Below are 5,921 nucleotides of genomic sequence, written 5' to 3'. Positions count from 1 at the left end.
TGCTGAAAGTTAGTTGTCCAGCTTCTCTAAAACAAGTAAAGCTGTTACTGTCCCCCTGGAGAGTGAATGGAAGGAGATTATAATGAAACAGATGGTGTAGAATTTAACTTAAAATCAAGATTCTTCATTATTGAGCCTACTCTGTCTCAAGCCACGCTACAGACATATTGGTATGTGGAAACATTAAACAGATAATCCTGATGGTTACCATTGGTTCAATTTCTTAGTTACGAAATTTCAGAGTGCTAGACATGTCAGTTATTTTTGAGATAGGCATCTATTGGTTTTCCTAAGCTGTGTTAAACCCCACCTACTTTAAGAGGCAGATTCTGGTCTGTGGCTACATATTGTGTAGAAACAGACCTTCTTTTTAATTTAGGAAGGTACATAAAACTCAGCATTATTATTTATATTATTTTTGTCTTCCAATGGCTACCATTTTCTAGTCTCTACTCTTATGGCAGACTTTCCCTGCTTGACCAGGATATGTCCCAGAAGTCAGTAGCGGCTGCCAGGCTGCTCCCTCTGTCCTCCCGGTCTCTGTCCTCCAGATTTCCTAGCACTTCCCCATCTCCCTGTGCCCCATTGCGACCTTTGCGGCATCCACTGGTGGGATTTCAAACAACACCTGGCACAGCTGGCTCCAGCACCATGGCCAGGGCTCTTTGACACTTCCCAAGTACACAGCGGTCACAGTCACACCATCCTTTTTCTTAGGTCACATTGACAAGTCTTTTTGCTGCAGAACAGGCATTTTCCTTTGACAGAAGTTGTCACAGCTGCTAGATGCTGTAACAACTCTTTCTCTGCTTTTCTATTTTCTTCACCTGATAAACAGTTCATGGGCAGCTCAGGGGATCTCTTGCTCCTTCTTTGCTAATTCAATGGTTTACTCCACAAGGTCTTTGCTTTTCAGACTATATATTTTTTAATTAGGATTTATGGTCTTTTCCCTCAACATCCAAATTCATGCAAAGGCATCTTTTTCAGACCACGTTTTCCTCTGCCATGCCTCCTTCTCCTTTTCTACCCTGTCACACACGCGACCTCATTTAGTGGCAGAGAACAGGCAAGTCAGAGACATAAGAGCAAGGCTTGGGACCAAACAGGGTGAAGAGCAGGGCTGCACATACACCGTTTTCCCCAGCTGATACCCTCTATCTCTACTTGCTGTGCAATCTTCAGAACAGCAGTGGCCAGGTAGGTATTTTACTGCACCATGAAGGTTCAGCTGGTAAAGAGTTGCCACAGAGAGAAGGGCTGGGGAACAGCCCTGACCTGTTCCACCCCATGCTTAAAACCACCGTGGTATTCAGCAGCTCTCTTTCTGAAGTGAGAAACCAGACAGCTACTTAAAAACCTTGGGTGTGTTTCACCGCTATGTATTTAATGTAATTAGTTCCCAGGTCAAGGCTTACCACTCCATGTTTTACCCCGGTGAACCCTGAACTGCCAACACCTTGCAGATCAGCTTTTCTGAATTTCCAGCACCTCCTGCCCAACCTGTTTGCTTCTCCCTCTTTCTTGTGCTCATCATCTCATTTATTTTTCATCCAGTGTCCTTCTGTCTGGAAAGACAGGTCTTATGTGAGAGGAGATGGAATGAATCCCCAGGGCACCTGCCCTCCTCCTTGGCACAGTGCAGTGAGAGCTGGCAGCATAAATCCATGTGACAGATCCCACCTACCCAGCTCAAGTGCTGAACAAATCAGAGAAGCAGGACTTGCTGAGTCCAGCCCTTACGTTCTGGCCATCAGGGCAAGAAGCTGGTCGTTGTTTTGCAGCCATTACCTTATCCGTAGTGGCATCAACCACCTCTCGGGATCATTTAACGTGCCTTTGTCCCCTGTATTTATCATCCAAAGTGTTGCTTGCATGTATGTTCTGCCTGTATCCTCTATTTTCCAAAGCACAGTTACTTTTTGGTCCTGGATTTGCTCAACTTGGCTATAGCTCTGCATAAATGCGATTCATGTATGTCTTGATGTGGGTCCATGAACTGTCAAAAATGTACCTTAGATGCTGATTCAACTTCAGTTGGAGTAGGATTAGAGCAAAATTTCAAACTTCCTGTGCAGGTGGCATCTCTTCCTTCACATAATGTATTCCCTTTAAAAAAAAAAAAAAAAGAAAGAAATCCAAGCTGTTTATATTCAGAATCTATAAAGCTATATTTTCAGTCTTAATCTCTTGCTGTTCCAGACAGATCTACAGGGATGTTCCTTCAAGCAGCTACCAGGGTATTCCGCTTCCATGCTGGTTTAAATTAGCCAAACAATAACCCCTTCAGCAATTAAAACACCCACAAAAAAAAATCAGAACAAAAAGCTTCCCATTTAAATCTGTGTTAAACCAATTCATCGGAGTGACATGATTAAAATTTTTGGGCCAAATCCTCCTTGTCCTCTTCATGTAAGCAGTGCTTTTGAGAGCAAAGGGATGAGTGAGAACAGCATTTAGTCCGTGCATTAATAATGTATATCCTTTGACTGACAGGGAATGGGCTGGCAGAACAAATGAAAGCACCCTGGGGTAAGAGGAAGAAAGCCTCAGCTTGCTGCTACAAACTGCACAGGCATAAAAGTACATTTTGTTCCACTATTAAATAAGGAGATTTGGGATATAATACTGTCTCCTTCTGCAGCCCTTCCATTTTCTGCTCCTGGCAAAGAGGATAAAACTGTCCACAGCTGTAATTGTTCTGTCCAGCACTCACATGCCCAGGGGAATTAATCGTGATCTGCAAAATCTACTCCTCTGAGCTGCAAAACCCAGCATACTTTTGTACCATAAACATCCTGACCTTTGAGTCCAAGTACGCCAGAGACTCTGACCTGCGTGTCCCAGCACCGCGCCCTGCCAGCTTCATGGCTGACATAGCTGGACATCCAGAGCCCCCTTATTTCACTTCGCTTTTTTCCTGGTCAGAAAGGCACTGCTTGTCTTTATTTTAACAAAGTTGTTTGAGAGTGGATCCACAGAGACAAGAGCCGCAATCCTCCGTAATCAGCCTCAAACCCCATGGGTGGTGCCTCTGATCAGCAGCCCTGTGGCGAGCACCCAGCCTTTGTGGCTTCTTCTCTACTTGATGTCTTGGGAGAGGGGTTAATGTCTATTTGAGCTGGATTTACTGCTTTCCTTCATTTGTGGGTTATTGGGTTTTTGAGGTTTTTTTGCAAGAGGAATTCTAGACAGGCATCATCTGGTGAATTCAATAATATGAGGGAAACAAAGCAAATTCCAGGAACCAATTACCTCAAATTTAGCATACGGTAATAACGCTGCACTTCTACCATTATTTCAGCCATTCTGTAGTGAGTGTTGTAGTTAAAATGAATTCATAATATTCCTGTCTAGCTTCTGCTAAGCAACTCTTCCCTATTTGTCACTGGGCTCTCTCTGTGGATGATTTTTTAAATCTTATTGTACCTGGTATTTTTCATTCCTCCAGAGCAAAGCCAGAAACTCCTGCATGAGTGCTGAAGGTAGTCAAGGAGGGTGAGTGTGCTGGTTTTGGCTGTGGTAGAGTTAATTTTTTTCATGGTAGCTAGTATGGGGCTGTGTTTTGACTTTGTGCTGAAAACAGTGCTGATAACACAGGGATGTTTTAGCTATTGCTAAGCTGAGCTTGCACAGAGCCAGGGCCTTTTCTGCTCCTCACCCCACCAGCGAGTGGGCTGGGGATGCACAAGCAGTCAGGAGGGGACACAGCTGGGACAGCTGACTCCAACTGACTGAAGAGCTATCTCATAACTTATGACATCTAAGACTGGGGGAGTAAGAAGGAAGGGGCGGATTTTTGGAGTTGTGGTGTTTGCCTTCACAGGTAACCGTTACACGTAATGGAGCCCTGCTTTCCTGGAGATTAATTCCTTGTTTTGCTTCACTTCTGTGCGCAGCTTCTTCTTTATCTGTTAAACTGTCTTGATCTCAGCCTATGTGTTTTTTTCACTTGAGGACCATGCAGGTGGAGATGGAGATGAAGATCCACCCATTGAGTTGCCCAGGGCTTCTTATCTCTCACCCCCACGCCTTAGAACTTCCTCGATTAAGAAGAAAAGGAGGGTAATTGTAGTAGGCTGCTCCATCCTGAGGGGAACAGAGGGTCCCATCTGTTGACTAGACCCAACCCACAGGGTAGTCTGCTGCCTCCATGGGGCTCGGGCCAGGGATGTGAAGAGGAAGCTGCCTGGTCTGGTGCAGCCCTCTGAGTACTATGCTGGGTTAGTTGTCCAGGTTGGTAGTGATGAAGTTGTAGAGAGACATCCAAAGGCGATAAAAAAGGACTTGAAGGCATTGGAGCAACTAGTATGTGGATCAGGTGCGCAAGTGATGTTTTCATCAATCCCTCTAGTGGAAGGGAAGCACACTGGAAGCGGGTGGAAAATACACCTGATCAACGTGTGGCTCAGAGACGAGTGGCACCATTGGAAATTGGGATTCTTTGATCATGGAGAAGTTTCCATGGCACTGGGTGTGCTAGCGACAGATGGAACACATCTGTCCCAGACGGGGAAAAGGTTCCTAGCACAGCAGTTGATGGGGCTCGTTGAGAGGGCTTTAAAATAGGCTCGAAGGGGAAAGAGGGTAAAACCAGGCTTACTAGAAATGAGCCTAAGGATAGCCTTTGGTCTGCCATCCCACTTGAGGTGGATAATGGTGTCATATGTGACAAACCCAGGACTGCTAGGGATAGGACTTGGGGTGATGTACTGATGTTGGAGGTGATGTCTGTACCATGGCTCGAGTGCGTATATGCCAATGCCTGGAGCATGGGAAATAAACAGGAGGAATTAGAAGCTATTGTACACCAGGGAAACCATGAATTAATTGCCATCACAGAAATGTGGTGGGGTGATTCACATAGTTGGAGTGCCACAATGAATGGCTACAGGCTCTTTAGAAGAGATAGGGAAGGAAAGGTGGTGGGGTAGCATTATATGTTTAGGAGTGCTTTGACTGCCTAGAATTCAATGTTAGGCACACCAAGGTGCTGTGTTTATGGATGAGGATAAAGGAGAAGGCCAATAAGACTGATATCCTAGTGGGAGTCTGCTACAGACCTCCTGGCCAGGATAAAGACACTGATGAGGCATTCTTTCAACAACTTAGAGATGTCTCGCATTCACTAGTGGGGGACTCTGCTGGAAGTACAACACAGCAGAGAGAGGGCAGTCCAGGAGGTTTCTGGAATGTATGGATGACAACTTCCTGTTGCGGCTGGTCAGTGAGCCTACCAGGGGTAGTGCCCTGCTAGACCTACTCCTTACAAACAGGGAAGGGCTGGTGGAAGATGTGGTGGTCGGAGGTCGCCTTGGCCACAACAAACATGATATGATAGAATTTTCAGTATGCAGTGAAGTTAGGAGGATCGTCAGCAAAACCTCTAACTTGGACTTCCAGAGGGCTGACTTTGGACTTTTCAGGAAGCTGATTCAAAGAATCTCTTGGGAATCAGCCCTTAAAAACAAAGGGGCCTAGGAAGGCTGGGCTTACTTTAAGCATGAAATTATGAAGGCGCAGGAGCTAGCCGTCCCTATGTGCCGTAAAACGAACTGTTGGTGAAGAAGAACGTCCATCAGGAAGAAGACAGATGTGGTTGAGCAGGGAGCTTTTGCAAGAACTCAGGGGAAAAAAAAAGTGTATCAACTGTGGAAAAAGGGGCAGGTGTATCAGGAAGCATTTAATGATATTGTAGGTCATGTAAAAAAGAGAATTAGAGAAGCAAAAGCTCAGTTAGAACTTTATTTGGCTGTCTCTGTGAAGGACAACAAAAAGTGCTTTTATAAATACATTAATAACAAAAGAAGAGTCAGGGAAAATCTCCGTTCCTTATTGGATGAGGAGGGAAACATAGTAACAGAAGAAATGGAAAAGGCTGAGGTACTTGATACCTTCTTTGCCTCAGTCTTTAACAAGAA

This window comes from Apaloderma vittatum, unplaced genomic scaffold (assembly GCF_000703405.1).
Source record: "Apaloderma vittatum isolate BGI_N311 unplaced genomic scaffold, ASM70340v1 scaffold7636, whole genome shotgun sequence".
NCBI lineage: Eukaryota > Metazoa > Chordata > Aves > Trogoniformes > Trogonidae > Apaloderma > Apaloderma vittatum.
The sequence above is the reverse complement of the archived record's forward strand: the minus strand, read 5'-3'. Positions refer to the sequence as shown.